General features: G+C 44.5%; 1 protein-coding gene across 3 annotated transcripts in view; it reads right to left on the reverse strand.

Moving 5' to 3' along the window:
* The window catches only part of scn4ab (sodium channel, voltage-gated, type IV, alpha, b), a 75,831-nt gene that overhangs the window by 47,101 nt on the left and 5,682 nt on the right, over positions 1-23,048 (reverse strand). Inside the window, exon 1 of one of the 3 annotated variants that reach the window (XM_075453581.1) lies at positions 14,987-15,044. The exons of the other annotated variants lie outside the window; for them this stretch is intronic. The gene's annotated coding sequence lies outside the window, so the exon portion shown is untranslated. Of the gene's footprint in view, positions 1-14,986; positions 15,045-23,048 lie in introns of those variants that run through there. 3 annotated transcript variants of the gene reach the window in all.

Consider the following 23,048-nt stretch of genomic DNA (forward strand, 5'->3'; position numbering starts at 1 on the left):
CACTCCTGACCATCATCTAACCATCATCTGACCCATCTAACCATCATCTGACCATCATCTAACCATCATCTGACCATCATCTAACCATCATCTAACCATCATCTAACCATCATCTAACCATCATCTGACCATCATCTAACCATCATCTAACCATCATCTAACCATCATCTAACCATCATCTAACCATCATCTGACCATCATCTGACCATCATCTAACCATCATCTGACCATCATCTAACCATCATCTAACCATCATCTGACCATCATCTAACCATCATCTGACCATCATCTGACCATCATCTGACCATCATCTAACCATCATCTAACCATCATCTAACCATCATCTGACCATCATCTAACCATCATCTAACCATCATCTAACCATCATCTAACCATCATCTAACCATCATCTGACCATCATCTGACCATCATCTAACCATCATCTGACCATCATCTAACCATCATCTAACCATCATCTGACCATCATCTGACCATCATCTGAACCATCATCTGACCATCATCTGACCATCATCTGACCATCATCTGACCATCATCTGACCATCATCTAACCATCATCTGACCATCATCTGACCATCATCTGACCATCATCTGACCATCATCTGACCATCATCTGACCATCATCTGACCATCATCTGACCATCATCTGACCATCATCTAACCATCATCTAACCATCATCTGACCATCATCTGACCATCATCTAACCATCATCTAACCATCATCTGACCATCATCTAACCATCATCTGACCATCTAACCATCATCTAACCATCATCTGACCATCTGACCATCATCTGACCATCATCTGACCATCATCTACCATCATCTGACCATCATCTGACCATCATCTAACCATCATCTGACCATCATCTAACCATCATCTAACCATCATCTAACCATCATCTGACCATCATCTAACCATCATCTAACCATCATCTAACCATCATCTAACCATCATCTGACCATCATCTGACCATCATCTAACCATCATCTGACCATCATCTAACCATCATCTGACCATCATCTAACCATCATCTAACCATCATCTGACCATCTAACCATCATCTGACCATCTAACCATCATCTGACCATCATCTGACCATCATCTAACCATCATCTAACCATCATCTGACCATCATCTGACCATCATCTGACCATCATCTAACCATCATCTGACCATCATCTGACCATCATCTAACCATCATCTGACCATCATCTGACCATCATCTAACCATCATCTGACCATCATCTGACCATCATCTAACCATCATCTGACCATCATCTAACCATCATCTGACCATCATCTAACCATCATCTGACCATCATCTGACCATCATCTGACCATCATCTGACCATCATCTAACCATCATCTGACCATCATCTAACCATCATCTGACCATCATCTAACCATCATCTAACCATCATCTAACCATCATCTAACCATCATCTGACCATCATCTGACCATCATCTGACCATCATCTGACCATCATCTGACCATCATCTAACCATCATCTGACCATCATCTAACCATCATCTAACCATCATCTAACCATCATCTGACCATCATCTGACCATCATCTGACCATCATCTGACCATCATCTAACCATCATCTGACCATCATCTGACCATCATCTGACCATCATCTGACCATCATCTGACCATCATCTGACCATCATCTGACCATCATCTGACCATCATCTGACCATCATCTGACCATCATCTGACCATCATCTGACCATCATCTGACCATCATCTGACCATCATCTGACCATCATCTAACCATCATCTAACCATCATCTAACCATCATCTAACCATCATCTAACCATCATCTAACCATCATCTAACCATCATCTAACCATCATCTAACCATCATCTGACCATCATCTGACCATCATCTGACCATCATCTAACCATCATCTAACCATCTGACCATCATCTGACCATCATCTGACCATCATCTGACCATCATCTAACCATCATCTGACCATCATCTAACCATCATCTAACCATCATCTAACCATCATCTAACCATCATCTAACCATCATCTAACCATCATCTAACCATCATCTAACCATCATCTAACCATCATCTGACCATCATCTAACCATCATCTAACCATCATCTAACCATCATCTGACCATCATCTAACCATCATCTAACCATCATCTGACCATCATCTAACCATCATCTGACCATCATCTGACCATCATCTAACCATCATCTAACCATCTCTGACCATCATCTGACCATCATCTGACCATCATCTGACCATCATCTAACCATCATCTGACCATCATCTAACCATCATCTAACCATCATCTGACCATCATCTGACCATCATCTAACCATCATCTGACCATCATCTGACCATCATCTGACCATCATCTGACCATCATCTGACCATCATCTGACCATCATCTGACCATCATCTAACCATCATCTGACCATCATCTGACCATCATCTAACCATCATCTGACCATCATCTGACCATCATCTGACCATCATCTAACCATCATCTGACCATCATCTGACCATCATCTGACCATCATCTGACCATCATCTAACCATCATCTGACCATCATCTAACCATCATCTAACCATCATCTGACCATCATCTGACCATCATCTGACCATCATCTAACCATCATCTAACCATCTGACCATCATCTGACCATCATCTGACCATCATCTGACCATCATCTAACCATCATCTGACCATCATCTAACCATCATCTGACCATCATCTGACCATCATCTGACCATCATCTGACCATCATCTGACCATCATCTAACCATCATCTGACCATCATCTGACCATCATCTAACCATCATCTGACCATCATCTGACCATCATCTGACCATCATCTAACCATCATCTAACCATCATCTGACCATCATCTGACCATCATCTGACCATCATCTAACCATCATCTGACCATCATCTAACCATCATCTAACCATCATCTGACCATCATCTGACCATCATCTGACCATCATCTAACCATCATCTAACCATCATCGACCATCATCTGACCATCATCTAACCATCATCTGACCATCATCTGACCATCATCTAACCATCATCTAACCATCATCTAACCATCATCTGACCATCATCTAACCATCATCTGACCATCATCTGACCATCATCTAACCATCATCTAACCATCATCTAACCATCATCTAACCATCATCTAACCATCATCTAACCATCATCTGACCATCATCTAACCATCATCTGACCATCATCTGACCATCATCTAACCATCATCTAACCATCATCTAACCATCATCTAACCATCATCTAACCATCATCTGACCATCATCTGACCATCATCTGACCATCATCTAACCATCATCTAACCATCATCTAACCATCATCTAACCATCATCTGACCATCATCTGACCATCATCTGACCATCATCTAACCATCATCTAACCATCTAACCATCATCTAACCATCATCTGACCATCATCTGACCATCATCTAACCATCATCTGACCATCATCTAACCATCATCTGACCATCATCTGACCATCATCTAACCATCATCTAACCATCATCTGACCATCATCTGACCATCATCTAACCATCATCTAACCATCATCTGACCATCATCTGACCATCATCTGACCATCATCTAACCATCATCTGACCATCATCTAACCATCATCTGACCATCATCTGACCATCATCTAACCATCATCTGACCATCATCTGACCATCATCTGACCATCATCTGACCATCATCTGACCATCATCTGACCATCATCTAACCATCATCTAACCATCTGACCATCATCTGACCATCATCTAACCATCATCTGACCATCATCTAACCATCATCTGACCATCATCTAACCATCATCTGACCATCATCTGACCATCATCTGACCATCATCTAACCATCATCTGACCATCATCTGACCATCATCTGACCATCATCTGACCATCATCTGACCATCATCTAACCATCATCTAACCATCATCTGACCATCATCTAACCATCATCTGACCATCATCTGACCATCATCTGACCATCATCTGACCATCATCTGACCATCATCTAACCATCATCTAACCATCATCTGACCATCATCTGACCATCATCTGACCATCATCTAACCATCATCTAACCATCATCTGACCATCATCTGACCATCATCTGACCATCATCTAACCATCATCTGACCATCATCTAACCATCATCTAACCATCATCTGACCATCATCTGACCATCATCTAACCATCATCTAACCATCATCTGACCATCATCTGACCATCATCTGACCATCATCTAACCATCATCTGACCATCATCTGACCATCATCTAACCATCATCTGACCATCATCTGACCATCATCTAACCATCATCTAACCATCATCTAACCATCATCTGACCATCATCTGACCATCATCTGACCATCATCTAACCATCATCTGACCATCATCTGACCATCATCTGACCATCATCTAACCATCATCTGACCATCATCTAACCATCATCTAACCATCATCTGACCATCATCTAACCATCATCTAACCATCATCTGACCATCATCTAACCATCATCTAACCATCATCTAACCATCATCTGACCATCATCTAACCATCATCTAACCATCATCTGACCATCATCTAACCATCATCTAACCATCATCTGACCATCATCTGACCATCATCTAACCATCATCTAACCATCATCTAACCATCATCTGACCATCATCTAACCATCATCTAACCATCATCTAACCATCATCTAACCATCATCTGACCATCATCTAACCATCATCTAACCATCATCTAACCATCATCTGACCATCATCTAACCATCATCTAACCATCATCTAACCATCATCTAACCATCATCTGACCATCATCTAACCATCATCTAACCATCATCTAACCATCATCTGACCATCATCTAACCATCATCTGACCATCATCTAACCATCATCTGACCATCATCTGACCATCATCTAACCATCATCTGACCATCATCTAACCATCATCTGACCATCATCTAACCATCATCTAACCATCATCTAACCATCATCTGACCATCATCTAACCATCATCTAACCATCATCTGACCATCATCTAACCATCATCTGACCATCATCTAACCATCATCTAACCATCATCTGACCATCATCTAACCATCATCTGACCATCATCTGACCATCATCTAACCATCATCTAACCATCATCTAACCATCATCTAACCATCATCTGACCATCATCTGACCATCATCTAACCATCATCTGACCATCATCTAACCATCATCTAACCATCATCTGACCATCATCTAACCATCATCTGACCATCATCTGACCATCATCTGACCATCATCTGACCATCATCTAACCATCATCTGACCATCATCTGACCATCATCTAACCATCATCTAACCATCATCTAACCATCATCTAACCATCATCTAACCATCATCTAACCATCATCTAACCATCATCTGACCATCATCTAACCATCATCTGACCATCATCTAACCATCATCTGACCATCATCTAACCATCATCTAACCATCATCTAACCATCATCTAACCATCATCTGACCATCATCTAACCATCATCTGACCATCATCTGACCATCATCTAACCATCATCTAACCATCATCTGACCATCATCTAACCATCATCTGACCATCATCTGACCATCATCTGACCATCATCTAACCATCATCTAACCATCATCTAACCATCATCTGACCATCATCTAACCATCATCTGACCATCATCTAACCATCATCTGACCATCATCTAACCATCATCTAACCATCATCTGACCATCATCTAACCATCATCTGACCATCATCTGACCATCATCTAACCATCATCTAACCATCATCTAACCATCATCTGACCATCATCTGACCATCATCTAACCATCATCTGACCATCATCTGACCATCATCTAACCATCATCTGACCATCTAACCATCATCTGACCATCATCTGACCATCATCTGACCATCATCTGACCATCATCTAACCATCATCTAACCATCATCTAACCATCATCTAACCATCATCTGACCATCATCTGACCATCATCTAACCATCATCTGACCATCATCTGACCATCATCTGACCATCATCTAACCATCATCTGACCATCATCTAACCATCATCTAACCATCATCTGACCATCATCTGACCATCATCTAACCATCATCTAACCATCATCTAACCATCATCTAACCATCATCTGACCATCATCTGACCATCATCTAACCATCATCTAACCATCATCTGACCATCATCTAACCATCATCTGACCATCATCTGACCATCATCTGACCATCATCTGACCATCATCTAACCATCATCTAACCATCATCTAACCATCATCTGACCATCATCTAACCATCATCTGACCATCATCTAACCATCATCTGACCATCATCTAACCATCATCTAACCATCATCTGACCATCATCTAACCATCATCTGACCATCATCTGACCATCATCTAACCATCATCTAACCATCATCTAACCATCATCTGACCATCATCTGACCATCATCTAACCATCATCTGACCATCATCTGACCATCATCTAACCATCATCTGACCATCTAACCATCATCTGACCATCATCTAACCATCATCTGACCATCATCTGACCATCATCTGACCATCATCTAACCATCATCTGACCATCATCTAACCATCATCTAACCATCATCTGACCATCATCTGACCATCATCTGACCATCATCTAACCATCATCTAACCATCATCTGACCATCATCTAACCATCATCTAACCATCATCTGACCATCATCTGACCATCATCTGACCATCATCTAACCATCATCTGACCATCATCTGACCATCATCTAACCATCATCTAACCATCATCTGACCATCATCTGACCATCATCTAACCATCATCTAACCATCATCTGACCATCATCTGACCATCATCTGACCATCATCTAACCATCATCTAACCATCATCTGACCATCATCTGACCATCATCTGACCATCTAACCATCATCTGACCATCATCTAACCATCATCTGACCATCATCTAACCATCATCTGACCATCATCTGACCATCATCTGACCATCATCTAACCATCATCTGACCATCATCTAACCATCATCTAACCATCATCTGACCATCATCTGACCATCATCTGACCATCATCTGACCATCATCTGACCATCATCTAACCATCATCTAACCATCATCTAACCATCATCTGACCATCATCTGACCATCATCTAACCATCATCTGACCATCATCTAACCATCATCTAACCATCATCTGACCATCATCTGACCATCATCTGACCATCATCTGACCATCATCTAACCATCATCTAACCATCATCTGACCATCATCTGACCATCATCTGACCATCTAACCATCATCTGACCATCATCTAACCATCATCTGACCATCATCTAACCATCATCTGACCATCATCTGACCATCATCTGACCATCATCTAACCATCATCTGACCATCATCTAACCATCATCTAACCATCATCTGACCATCATCTGACCATCATCTGACCATCATCTGACCATCATCTGACCATCATCTAACCATCATCTAACCATCATCTAACCATCATCTGACCATCATCTAACCATCATCTGACCATCATCTGACCATCATCTGACCATCATCTGACCATCATCTGACCATCATCTGACCATCATCTGACCATCATCTAACCATCATCTAACCATCATCTGACCATCATCTAACCATCATCTAACCATCATCTGACCATCATCTAACCATCATCTGACCATCATCTAACCATCATCTAACCATCATCTGACCATCATCTGACCATCATCTGACCATCATCTAACCATCATCTGACCATCATCTGACCATCATCTGACCATCATCTAACCATCATCTGACCATCTAACCATCATCTGACCATCATCTAACCATCATCTGACCATCATCTGACCATCATCTGACCATCATCTAACCATCATCTGACCATCATCTAACCATCATCTAACCATCATCTGACCATCATCTGACCATCATCTGACCATCATCTGACCATCATCTAACCATCATCTAACCATCATCTGACCATCATCTGACCATCATCTGACCATCATCTAACCATCATCTGACCATCTAACCATCATCTGACCATCATCTAACCATCATCTGACCATCATCTGACCATCATCTGACCATCATCTAACCATCATCTGACCATCATCTAACCATCATCTAACCATCATCTGACCATCATCTGACCATCATCTGACCATCATCTGACCATCATCTAACCATCATCTAACCATCATCTGACCATCATCTGACCATCATCTGACCATCATCTGACCATCATCTGACCATCATCTGACCATCATCTAACCATCTGACCATCATCTGACCATCATCTAACCATCATCTGACCATCATCTGACCATCATCTGACCATCATCTGACCATCATCTAACCATCATCTGACCATCATCTAACCATCATCTAACCATCATCTGACCATCATCTGACCATCATCTGACCATCATCTGACCATCATCTGACCATCATCTAACCATCTGACCATCATCTAACCATCATCTGACCATCATCTGACCATCATCTGACCATCATCTGACCATCATCTAACCATCATCTGACCATCATCTGACCATCATCTGACCATCATCTGACCATCATCTGACCATCATCTGACCATCATCTAACCATCATCTAACCATCATCTAACCATCATCTGACCATCATCTGACCATCATCTGACCATCATCTAACCATCATCTAACCATCATCTGACCATCATCTGACCATCATCTGACCATCATCTAACCATCATCTAACCATCATCTGACCATCATCTGACCATCATCTGACCATCATCTGACCATCATCTGACCATCATCTGACCATCATCTAACCATCTGACCATCATCTGACCATCATCTAACCATCATCTGACCATCATCTGACCATCATCTGACCATCATCTGACCATCATCTAACCATCATCTGACCATCATCTAACCATCATCTAACCATCATCTGACCATCATCTGACCATCATCTGACCATCATCTGACCATCATCTGACCATCATCTAACCATCTGACCATCATCTAACCATCATCTGACCATCATCTGACCATCATCTGACCATCATCTGACCATCATCTAACCATCATCTGACCATCATCTGACCATCATCTGACCATCATCTGACCATCATCTGACCATCATCTGACCATCATCTGACCATCATCTAACCATCATCTAACCATCATCTAACCATCATCTGACCATCATCTAACCATCATCTGACCATCATCTGACCATCATCTAACCATCATCTGACCATCATCTAACCATCATCTGACCATCATCTGACCATCATCTAACCATCATCTAACCATCATCTAACCATCATCTGACCATCATCTAACCATCATCTGACCATCATCTAACCATCATCTAACCATCATCTGACCATCATCTGACCATCATCTGACCATCATCTGACCATCATCTGACCATCATCTGACCATCATCTGACCATCATCTAACCATCATCTAACCATCATCTAACCATCATCTGACCATCATCTAACCATCATCTGACCATCATCTGACCATCATCTGACCATCATCTGACCATCATCTGACCATCATCTGACCATCATCTGACCATCATCTAACCATCATCTGACCATCATCTAACCATCATCTGACCATCATCTGACCATCATCTGACCATCATCTGACCATCATCTAACCATCATCTGACCATCATCTGACCATCATCTGACCATCATCTGACCATCATCTAACCATCATCTGACCATCATCTAACCATCATCTAACCATCATCTAACCATCATCTAACCATCATCTAACCATCATCTGACCATCATCTGACCATCATCTAACCATCATCTGACCATCATCTAACCATCATCTGACCATCATCTAACCATCATCTAACCATCATCTGACCATCATCTGACCATCATCTGACCATCATCTGACCATCATCTGACCATCATCTAACCATCATCTGACCATCATCTGACCATCATCTAACCATCATCTGACCATCATCTGACCATCATCTAACCATCATCTGACCATCATCTAACCATCATCTAACCATCATCTGACCATCATCTGACCATCATCTAACCATCATCTAACCATCATCTGACCATCATCTGACCATCATCTGACCATCATCTAACCATCATCTGACCATCATCTGACCATCATCTGACCATCATCTGACCATCATCTGACCATCATCTGACCATCATCTGACCATCATCTGACCATCATCTAACCATCATCTGACCATCATCTGACCATCATCTAACCATCATCTGACCATCATCTGACCATCATCTGACCATCATCTGACCATCATCTAACCATCATCTGACCATCATCTAACCATCATCTAACCATCATCTGACCATCATCTGACCATCATCTGACCATCATCTAACCATCATCTGACCATCATCTGACCATCATCTGACCATCATCTGACCATCATCTGACCATCATCTAACCATCATCTAACCATCATCTGACCATCATCTAACCATCATCTGACCATCATCTAACCATCATCTGACCATCATCTGACCATCATCTGACCATCATCTGACCATCATCTGACCATCATCTAACCATCATCTGACCATCATCTGACCATCATCTGACCATCATCTGACCATCATCTAACCATCATCTAACCATCATCTGACCATCATCTAACCATCATCTGACCATCATCTAACCATCATCTGACCATCATCTGACCATCATCTGACCATCTGACCATCATCTAACCACCATCTGACCATCATCTAACCATCATCTGACCATCATCTGACCATCATCTAACCATCATCTAACCATCATCTAACCATCATCTGACCATCATCTGACCATCATCTAACCATCATCTGACCATCATCTAACCATCATCTGACCATCATCTAACCATCATCTAACCATCATCTAACCATCATCTGACCATCATCTGACCATCATCTGACCATCATCTGACCATCATCTGACCATCATCTGACCATCATCTAACCATCATCTGACCATCATCTGACCATCATCTGACCATCATCTAACAGAGGTTCAGGTCTTGACTCTGTCCAACATCACAAATTCTGAGGGTCTACTAAATAACCATTTTCAGAGAATAAGTTCAAGACGAAGGTTTTTATTCATTTCCATCAGAAGCTTTACTTGATGGCATCAAACCCTGAATTACATCATCATTCAAGAAGTTTGTCACATGCAGTAAAAACACATGTCAAAGACCACGAATCCTGTAGAGAAGGGAAGGTTGCTCCAGTGATTTTCAGTTTTAATCTGCAAATTTAAACAATAAGAACAATCCCATGTTTCTCTTCAGCGCTGTAGCCAGTCTGACTAAGAGTCCGAGCCCTGCTGAGCCAGGTATTCCTTTAACTCTCAGCAGTGATGATTTCATGAGCTTCTTTATCAATAAAACTGTTTCCATCAGAGAGAAGATTGATGGAGTCCTTCCCACTATTATCAGTGATGTATCATCAGGTACAGCAGCTTTAGAAGTATCTTTAGAACAGGATATGTACCTCAGCCTTTTAAGGTTGCTGTAATTAAACCTTTACTTAAAAAAACTACTCTTGATTCAGAAGTGTTAGCTCATTATCAACCTCCTTTTCTTGAAAAAATAGTTGCAGCTCAGCTTTGTGATCATTTCCACAGAAATAATCTGTTTGAAGAGTTTCAGTCAGGATTCAGAGTGCATCATAGCACAGAAACTGCACTGCTGAAAGTTCCCAATGATCTCCTCTTAGCCTCTGATAGCGGACTTGTGTCTGTGCTTGTCCTGTTGGATCTCAGTGCTGCATTTGATACGGTCGATCACAGTATCTTATTACACAGACTTGAACATGTTATTGGGATTAGAGGAACTGCATTAGGCTGGTTTAAGTCATATTTCTCTGATAGATTTCAGTTTGTTCTTGTAAATGAAGAATCTTCCTCACACACCAGAGTAAGTCATGGAGTTCCTCAGGGTTCTGTGCTTGGACCGATTCTTTTCACTTTATACATGCTTCCATTAGGTAACATTATTAGACAGCATGGCATAACCCCTTAACGCCTGAATTTATATAGCTGTATATAAAAATAATGTTTTGTGTGTGTTTTAGCCTTTAAGTAGATGGTAAATAATGCTGAGATTATTAATTTCACTTTTGCACAAAAAAAAATAGAAATTTTGGTATGTTGCAAATTTCCGACAACAGGCATCCTGGTCAATTTGGTATGTAATTTGGTATGTTGCTTATTTGCAACACCAGACATAATGGTCAATAATAAGATAACAACAACACAGTAATATAACAGTGAAAAAACTATGTTCTTTTATTCACCTTTTTTTTTTTTTACATATTTATTTATATAAATCTGCAACAGGAAATAAGTCCGTCACTTTGCGGTCGTGGTGAATATGGACTAACCGGCATTGGGGGAATAAAGATGCTTTCGCAGCTGGTTGATTGAGTCAAACGGTTTGTAGCATATTTGCGACAATAGGCGTTAAGGGAATAGAGTTCCATTGCTATGCTGATGATACTCAGCTGTACTTATCTATGAAACCAGATGAACCCAATAGGTTGGTCAGACTACAAGCATGTCTTAAAGACATAAAGACCTGGATGACTCAGAACTGTCTGCTTCTAAATTCAGACAAACTGAAGTCGTTATCTTTGGACCTCAGGGTTTTTGAATTTGAGTTGTTTTTCTCACCTTTTCATACGGGTGTGACGGCTGGTGGTGATTCTGACTGATTCCACTCAACTGCAACTTGTTCCTAGCTTTGCTTTATAAGCCATCATCTGACGTCAATCCTCTGTTAATCAATCTACCGCTCAATAATCATCCTCAGGAAAGTCTTGATATGTTACCAACTATTCTGTCCTCTTCCACATACCTGAGCCAGTCCTTCCACATGTAAGATAAGATTCATCTGTCCTCTGACTCACATATAAAACAGGACTGCCTTCTTTCACCTTCGTAATATTGTTAAAATCAGGAACATCCAGAGTGATGCAGAAAAACTGCTCCATGTTACTTCAGGATTGGACTGCTGTAATTCTTTATTATTGGGCTGTCCCACAGTCCAAGACTCTTGAAAGATTCGTCGCAGCCCAGGTCCTTCGTCACCTCTCTGACAATAATCTGTTTGAAGAGTTCCAGTCTGGTTTCCATCCACTTCATAGAACTGAAACAGCCCTGGTAAAAATCACAAAAGACCTTCTTATGGCAGCTGATTCTGGACTCTTATCTATCCTCATCATCATCCCCCTCGGCTGGTTTAAGTCACACTTCTCTGACCGTACTCAGTTTGCTCAACTCAAAAATTTCAGACCACAGCTCACCCCAGTCACTACCAGCGTTCCCCAGGGCTCTGTCCTGGGCCCCCTTACTTTCATTGCTATGCTGATGACACCCAGCTCTATCTCTCCTCCACGCCTCACTCCACTCTTCCACCCTCATCCCTCACTGACTGCCTTACTTAATTTAATTCCTGGTTAACTCATAACTTTCTCAGACTCAACAGCAATAAAAACAGAGGTTCTCCTTGTTGGCTCCATGCACAATCTTGCCAAGTACCCCGACTTCTCACTAACAATCAACAACTCCACAGTCCCTCCCTCCCCCAAAATTAACCAGAACCCCTTCCATAAATCACATCACTCCTCTTCATCAAGAGCTGAACTGGCTACCCATGAAACACTGCATGGATTAAGAGATTCCCCTTCACACCTTCAAGGCTCTTCCAGTTTGGGAGGCAGAGCCTTCAGTTATCAGGCCCCTCTCTGTGGAACCAGCTGCCAGTTTGGGAGGCAGAGCCTTCAGTTATCAGGCCCCTCTCTGTGGAACCAGCTGCCAGTTTGGGAGGCAGAGCCTTCAGTTATCAGGCCCCTCTCTGTGGAACCAGCTGCCAGTTTGGGAGGCAGAGCCTTCAGTTATCAGGCCCCTCTCTGTGGAACCAGCTGCCAGTTTGGCAGATAGCTGATATCAATGCGTCCAATGTAAAGTGTGCAGACCGAGCACTCCCCTGTTTCCGAGCAGCAAACACCGTAACAGGCGCAGCTATTGCTAGGTGGCTGGACGCATTGATATCAAGGGAGGCAAAAATAGGTCCAAGCGATGTGAGGTCTGACTTTTTCATCAAGAACGATTTTGTGATGCAAATGTATTACTCTTTTGAACGCATATTGTTTTGAGAAGCAAGACGCTTTATTTTTCTAGCCCCAGCCAACTAGCCGGACTCGATTCCCATGCCTTGTAGTAGGCGGTTTCGAACACAGCCATGGTCTTCCTGCTACCTCTGTCTCCACCACACAGTCATAGGTTAACAAGGTTTAGAGGAGTGGACTCAGCATACAGTCAGTCTGAGGGAGATGGGCCTACTTCACAGCTTCTGTGGGACAACTGTACTGAATACTGAGCTGAACTCAATATAAAGCATTCTCACATGTGTCCCTGCCCTCCATTTTCTCAGGTTGCAGAGGTGGAAATCGCAAGCCATAAAAAGTAGACGGTCTCTGATGACATTGTGCCGCATGTTAACTCCAGTTGTGTGTTCTGCCCACAGTGCAATGTAAACAGACTAAAGATTAAAGGGGCTGTATTTCATTACCAACAGTGCAAATGTTTGCAGAACTTTGTTTAACCTGTAGATCCACACACAATCTATTCATACATGTAAGCACCTCACACACAGGAGAGTCCCAAACATCATCTACCAACATAAAACTGAACTTGACTACGGCTGATTGGTGGCTGTAAATCTGACACAAGCAGGAATGTCCCAGACATCATAACCCTAACCCATAAAATGATTAGAAACCAGAAGTAAAGTCTTACTGTTTTCAGCTGCTGTTGTTCCTCCACTTCTACACTTTAACTGAAGGTGTGAGTGTGCATGTGTGAGTGTGCACGTGTGAGTGTCACTAACATGTCGTTCACCCTCTTGTCTTTCTGATAACTGGCGCCACACACAGACAATCTGCATCAATGCTCATTTGTCTCTTTCTGCAGATGGTGGCAGACCAAATGAAAACATTCTCCAGTTTTAAAGGGTTAGAGGGTTAGGGTTAACCCTTTAACCCTTTGGTTAAACAGGAAAAAGTGGTTTTAAAATTCTGTGCATACATGAATCATAATCACCATCATTTTTAAAGGTGTTTGTCTACCTGAACAAACTGGTTTCAGTTTAAGACGTAAAACAACCGGAGCTGATGATGATTATTACTCATCTCAGTCTAACCCCGAGAATAGTCTTTATTTTTACCCAAAAGCTTCAACAATCAGAGCAGTTGCCTGGAAACTAAACTCCTCCCTAACCATAACCCTGGAAACTAAACTCCTCCCTAACCCTGGAAACTAAACTCCTCCCTAACCCTGGAAACTAAACTCCTCCCTAACCCATGAAACTAAACTCCTCCCTAACCCTGGAAACTAAACTCCTCCCTAATCATGGAAACCAAACTCCTCCCTAACCCTGGAAACTAAACTGCTCCCTAAACCTGGAAACTAAACTCTTCCCTAACCCTGGAAACTAAACTCCTCCCTAAACCTGGAAACTAAACTCCTCCCTAATCATGGAAACTAAACTCCTCCCTAACCCTGGAAACTAAACTCCTCCCTAAACCTGGAAACTAAACTCCTCCCTAATCATGGAAACTAAACTCCTCCCTAACCCATGAAACTAAACTCCTCCATAACCCTGGAAACTAAACTCCTCCCTAACCCTAACCCATGAAACTAAACTCCTCCCTAATCATGGAAACTAAACTCCTCCCTAACCCATGAAACTAAACTCCTCCATAACCCTGGAAACTAAACTCCTCCCTAACCCTGGAAACTAAACTCCTCCATAACCCTAACCCATGAAACTAAACTCCTCCCTAACCCATGAAACTAAACTCCTCCATAACCCTGGAAACTAAACTCCTCCCTAACCCTAACCCATGAAACTAAACTCCTCCCTAATCATGGAAACTAAACTCCTCCCTAACCCATGAAACTAAACTCCTCCATAACCCTGGAAACTAAACTCCTCCCTAACCCTGGAAACTAAACTCCTCCCTAACCCATGAAACTAAACTCCTCCATAACCCATGAAACTAAACTCCTCCCTAACCCATGAAACTAAACTCCTCCATAACCCTGGAAACTAAACTCCTCCCTAACCATGGAAACTAAACTCCTCCCTAATCATGGAAACTAAACTCCTCCCTAACCATGGAAACTAAACTCCTCCCTAATCATGGAAACTAAACTCCTCCCTAATCATGGAAACTAAACTCCTCCCTAACCATGGAAACTAAACTCCTCCCTAACCCTAACCCATGAAACTAAACTCCTCCCTAACCCATGAAACTAAACTCCTCCCTAACCCTGGAAACTAAACTCCTCCCTAACCATGGAAACTAAACTCCTCCCTAACCCTGGAAACTAAACTCCTCCCTAACCCTGGAAACTAAACTCCTCCCTAATCATGGAAACTAAACTCCTCCCTAACCATGGAAACTAAACTCCTCCCTAACCCTGGAAACTAAACTCCTCCCTAACCCTGGAAACTAAACTCCTCCCTAACCCTAACCCTGGTAACTAAACTCCTCCCTAACCATGGAAACTAAACTCCTCCCTAACCCTAACCCATGAAACTAAACTCCTCCCTAACCCATGAAACTAAACTCCTCCCTAACCCTGGAAACTAAACTCCTCCCTAATCATGGAAACTAAACTCCTCCCTAACCATGGAAACTAAACTCCTCCCTAACCCTGGAAACTAAACTCCTCCCTAACCATGGAAACTAAACTCCTCCCTAACCCTGGAAACTAAACTCCTCCCTAATCATGGAAACTAAACTCCTCCCTAACCATGGAAACTAAACTCCTCCCTAACCCTGGAAACTAAACTCCTCCCTAACCATGGAAACTAAACTCCTCCCTAACCATGGAAACTAAACTCCTCCCTAACCCATGAAACTAAACTCTTCCCTAACCCTGGAAACTAAACTCCTCCCTAACCCTGGAAACTAAACTCCTCCCTAATCATGGAAACTAAACTCCTCCCTAACCATGGAAACTAAACTCCTCCCTAACCCTGGAAACTAAACTCCTCCCTAACCCTGGAAACTAAACTCCTCCCTAACCCTAACCCTGGAAACTAAACTCCTCCCTAACCCTGGAAACTAAACTCCTTCCTAACCCTGGAAACTAAACTCCTCCCTAACCCTAACCCTGGTAACTAAACTCCTCCCTAACCCTGGAAACTAAACTCCTCCCTAACCCTGGAAACTAAACTCCTCCCTAACCCTGGAAACTAAACTCCTCCCTAATCCTAACCCTGGAAACTAAACTCCTCCCTAACCCTGGAAACTAAACTCCTCCCTAACCCTAACCCTGGTAACTAAACTCCTCCCTAACTCTGGAAACTAAACTCCTCCCTAACCCTAACCCTGGAAACTAAACTCCTCCCTAACCCTGGAAACTAAATTCCTCCCTAACCCTAACCCTGGTAACTAAACTCCTCCCTAACCCTGGAAACTAAACTCCTCCCTAACCCTGGAAACTAAACTCCTCCCTAACCCTGGAAACTAAACTCCTCCCTAACCATGGAAACTAAACTCCTTCCTAACCCTGGAAACTAAACTCCTCCCTAACCCTAACCATGGAAACTAAACTCCTCCCTAACCCTAACTCTGGAAACTAAACTCCTCCCTAACTCTGGAAACTAAACTCCTTCCTAACCCTGGAAACTAAACTCCTCCCTAACCCTAACCATGGAAACTAAACTCCTTCCTAACCCTGGAAACTAAACTCCTCCCTAACTCTGGAAACTAAACTCCTCCCTAACCCTGGAAACTAAACTCCTCCCTAACCCTGGAAACTAAACTCCTCCCTAACCCTAACCCTGGAAACTAAACTCCTTCCTAACCCTGGAAACTAAACTCCTCCCTAACCCTAACCATGGAAACTAAACTCCTCCCTAACCCTAACTCTGGAAACTAAACTCCTCCCTAACTCTGGAAACTAAACTCCTTCCTAACCCTGGAAACTAAACTCCTCCCTAACCCTAACCATGGAAACTAAACTCCTCCCTAACCCTGGAAACTAAACTCCTCCCTAACTCTGGAAACTAAACTCCTTCCTAACCCTGGAAACTAAACTCCTTCCTAACCATGGAAACTAAACTCCTCCCTAACTCTGGAAACTAAACTCCTTCCTAACCATGGAAACTAAACTCCTCCTTAACCCTGGAAACTAAACTCCTCCCTAACCCTGGAAACTAAACTCCTCCCTAACTCTGGAAACTAAACTCCTCCCTAACTCTGGAAACTAAACTCCTTCCTAACCATGGAAACTAAACTCCTCCCTAACTCTGGAAACTAAACTCCTTCCTAACCCTGGAAACTAAACTCCTCCCTAACTCTGGAAACTAAACTCCTCCCTAACCCTAACCCTGGAAACTAAACTCCTCCCTAACCCTAACCCTGGAAACTAAACTCCTCCCTAACTCTGGAAACTAAACTCCTCCCTAACCCTAACCCTGGAAACTAAACTCCTCCCTAACCCTGGAAACTAAACTCCTCCCTAACCCTAACCCTGGAAACTAAACTCCTCCCTAACCCTAACCCTGGAAACTAAACTCCTCCCTAACCCTAACCCTGGAAACTAAACTCCTCCCTAACCCTGGAAACTAAACTCCTCCCTAACTCTGGAAACTAAACTCCTCCCTAACCCTAACCCTGGAAACTAAACTCCTCCCTAACCCTGGAAACTAAACTCCTCCCTAACCCTGGAAACTAAACTCCTCCCTAACCCTAACCCTGGAAACTAAACTCCTTCCTAACCCTGGAAACTAAACTCCTTCCTAACCCTGGAAACTAAACTCCTTCCTAACCATGGAAACTAAACTCCTCCTTAACCCTGGAAACTAAACTCCTCCCTAACCCTGGAAACTAAACTCCTCCCTAACTCTGGAAACTAAACTCCTCCCTAACTCTGGAAACTAAACTCCTTCCTAACCCTGGAAACTAAACTCCTCCCTAACTCTGGAAACTAAACTCCTCCCTAACCCTAACCCTGGAAACTAAACTCCTCCCTAACCCTGGAAACTAAACTCCTCCCTAACCCTAACCCTGGAAACTAAACTCCTCCCTAACTCTGGAAACTAAACTCCTCCCTAACCCTAACCCTGGAAACTAAACTCCTCCCTAACCCTGGAAACTAAACTCCTCCCTAACCCTAACCCTGGAAACTAAACTCCTCCCTAACCCTAACCCTGGAAACTAAACTCCTCCCTAACCCTAACCCTGGAAACTAAACTCCTCCCTAACCCTGGAAACTAAACTCCTCCCTAACCCTAACCCTGGAAACTAAACTCCTCCCTAACCCTAACCCTGGAAACTAAACTCCTCCCTAACCCTGGAAACTAAACTCCTCCCTAACCCTGGAAACTAAACTCCTCCCTAACCCTAACCCTGGTAACTAAACTCCTCCCTAACCCTTACCTGATGTTTCTGAGGGGTCGCCCTACCCTAACCCTAACCCTGGTAACTAAACTCCTCCCTAACCCTGGAAACTAAACTCCTCCCTAACCCTAACCCTGGTAACTAAACTCCTCCCTAACCCTGGAAACTAAACTCCTCCCTAACCCTAACCCTGGAAACTAAACTCCTCCCTAACCCTAACCCTGGAAACTAAACTCCTCCCTAACCCTGGAAACTAAACTCCTCCCTAACCCTAACCCTGGAAACTAAACTCCTCCCTAACCCTAACCCTGGAAACTAAACTCCTCCCTAACCCTGGAAACTAAACTCCTCCCTAACCCTGGAAACTAAACTCCTCCCTAACCCTAACCCTGGTAACTAAACTCCTCCCTAACCCTTACCTGATGTTTCTGAGGGGTCGCCCTACCCTAACCCTAACCCTGGAAACTAAACTCCTCCCTAACCCTAACCTGATGTTTCTGAGGGGTCGCCCTACCCTAACCCTAACCGGATGTTTCTGAGGGGTCGCCCACCCTAACAGCAGGATGTGTACTGTGTCAGATTTATGGGCCGGTCAGAGCAAAGATAAAAGCCCCCTCACACTCTTTCTGTTATCGGTGTTCCAGCAGAGTGTGATGTTGGCTCACACTGATAGTTAATGCAGCCTCCCACAGCGTGCACACATAACGTGCACACACAGCGTGCACGCACAACGTGCACACATGTGTGTAACTGTAGCCTGCAGCATGCTGTTGGACACACTCTGAAACGCTCGGTATTTCCTGTCCCAGCAGCTCCGCGCTCTGATTCAGCTGAATGACAGACTACAGCTGGCAGAGTCCTCCCACAGGCAGGGGGCGCTGTTCCCTTTCAGGGAAATACCCACTGAGATGAGATTTAATTAACGTGGCATGTTTGTTTCATTGAGTCAGGATGGAAACAGTCCTCCCACAGGCAGGGGGCGCTGTTCCCTTTCAGGGAAATACCCACTGAGATTTAATTAATGTTAAATCATGTTCATGTTTGTTTCATTGAGTCAGGATGGAACCATCATATCTGAAGTAAAGTTTATCAGCTGAATGCAAAGACCAGGAACCATTTAAATGGGATGAAACAGATTCACAACATTTCCTCATCGTTATCACAAACAGGAAACACACCATGCACTAACAAAGGAAGAGAAGAAGAATGCCCGTTAGAGGCCCGTTAGAGGCCCGTTAGAGGCCCGTTAGAGGCCCGTTAGAGGCCCATTAGAGGCATGTTAGAGGCCCGTTAGAGGCCCGTTAGAGGCCCGTTAGAGGCCCGTTAGAGGCCCGTTAGAGGCATGTTAGAGGCCCGTTAGAGGCCCGTTAGAGGCCCGTTAGAGGCCCGTTAGAGGCCGGTTAGAGGCCCGTTAGAGGCCCGTTAGAGGCATGTTAGAGGCCCATTAGAGGCCCGTTAGAGGCCCGTTAGAGGCATGTTAGAGGCCCATTAGAGGCCCGTTAGAGGCCCGTTAGAGGCCCGTTAGAGGCCCGTTAGAGGCCCGTTAGAGGCCCGTTAGAGGCATGTTAGAGGCCCGTTAGAGGCCCGTTAGAGGCTGGTTAGAGGCATGTTAGAGGCCCATTAGAGGCCCGTTAGAGGCCCGTTAGAGGCCCGTTAGAGGCCCGTTAGAGGCCGGTTAGAAGCATGTTAGAGGCCCGTTAGAGGCCCGTTAGAGGCCCGTTAGAGGCCCGTTAGAGGCCCGTTAGAGGCCGGTTAGAAGCATGTTAGAGGCCCGTTAGAGGCCGGTTAGAAGCATGTTAGAGGCCCGTTAGAGGCCCGTTAGAGGCCCGTTAGAGGCCTGTTAGGCCTGTTAGAGGCCCGTTAGAGGCCCGTTAGAGGCCCATTAGAGGCATGTTAGAGGCCCGTTAGAGGCCGGTTAGAAGCATGTTAGAGGCCCGTTAGAGGCACGTTAGGCCCGTTAGAGGCCCGTTAGAGGCCCGTTAGAGGCCCGTTAGAGGCCCATTAGAGGCATGTTAGAGGCCCGTTAGAGGCCCGTTAGAGGCCTGTTAGGCCCGTTAGAGGCCCGTTAGAGGCCCGTTAGAGGCCCATTAGAGGCATGTTAGAGGCCCGTTAGAGGCATGTTAGAGGCCTGTTAGGCCCGTTAGAGGCCCGTTAGAGGCCCATTAGAGGCCCGTTAGAGGCCCGTTAGAGGCATGTTAGAGGCCCGTTAGAGGCCCGTTAGAGGCCCGTTAGAGGCCCGTTAGAGGCATGTTAGAGGCCCGTTAGAGGCCCCTTAGAGGCCCGTTAGAGGCCCATTAGAGGCCCGTTAGAGGCCTGTTAGAGGCCCGTTAGAGGCATGTTAGAGGCCCGTTAGAGGCCCGTTAGAGCCCCGTTAGAGGCATGTTAGAGGCCCGTTAGAGGCCCGTTAGAGGCCCATTAGAGGCATGTTAGAGGCCCGTTAGAGGCCCGTTAGAGGCCCGTTAGAGCCCCGTTAGAGGCATGTTAGAGGCCCGTTAGAGGCCCGTTAGAGGCCCGTTAGAGGCATGTTAGAGGCCCGTTAGAGGCCCGTTAGAGGCATGTTAGAGGCCCGTTAGAGGCCCGTTAGAGGCATGTTAGAGGCCCGTTAGAGGCCTGTTAGGCCCGTTAGAGGCCCGTTAGAGGCCCGTTAGAGGCCCGTTAGAGGCATGTTAGAGGCCCGTTAGAGGCCCGTTAGAGGCATGTTAGAGGCCCGTTAGAGGCCTGTTAGGCCCGTTAGAGGCCCGTTAGAGGCCTGTTAGGCCCGTTAGAGGCCCGTTAGAGGCATGTTAGAGGCCTGTTAGGCCCATTAGAGGCCCGTTAGAGGCCTGTTAGGCCCGTTAGAGGCCCGTTACAGGCATGTTAGAGGCCCGTTAGAGGCCTGTTAGGCCCGTTAGAGGCCCGTTAGAGGCCCGTTAGAGGCCTGTTAGAGGCCTGTTAGGCCCGTTAGAGGCCCGTTAGAGGCATGTTAGAGGCCCGTTAGAGGCCTGTTAGGCCCGTTAGAGGCCCGTTAGAGGCCTGTTAGGCCCGTTAGAGGCCCGTTAGAGGCATGTTAGAGGCCTGTTAGGCCCGTTAGAGGCCCGTTAGAGGCCTGTTAGGCCCGTTAGAGGCCCGTTAGAGGCATGTTAGAGGCCTGTTAGGCCCGTTAGAGGCCCGTTAGAGGCCTGTTAGGCCCGTTAGAGGCCCGTTACAGGCATGTTAGAGGCCCGTTAGAGGCCTGTTAGGCCCGTTAGAGGCCCGTTAGAGGCCCGTTAGAGGCCCGTTAGAGGCATGTTAGAGGCCCGTTACAGGCATGTTAGAGGCCCGTTAGAGGCCCGTTAGAGGCATGTTAGAGGCCCGTTAGAGGCCCATTAGAGGCCCGTTAGAGGCCCGTTAGAGGCCCGTTAGAGGCCCGTTAGAGGCCTGTTAGAGGCCCGTTAGAGGCCCGTTAGAGGCCTGTTAGAGGCCCG

This window comes from Odontesthes bonariensis, chromosome 21 (genome assembly GCF_027942865.1).
Source record: "Odontesthes bonariensis isolate fOdoBon6 chromosome 21, fOdoBon6.hap1, whole genome shotgun sequence".
Classification (NCBI taxonomy): domain Eukaryota; kingdom Metazoa; phylum Chordata; class Actinopteri; order Atheriniformes; family Atherinopsidae; genus Odontesthes; species Odontesthes bonariensis.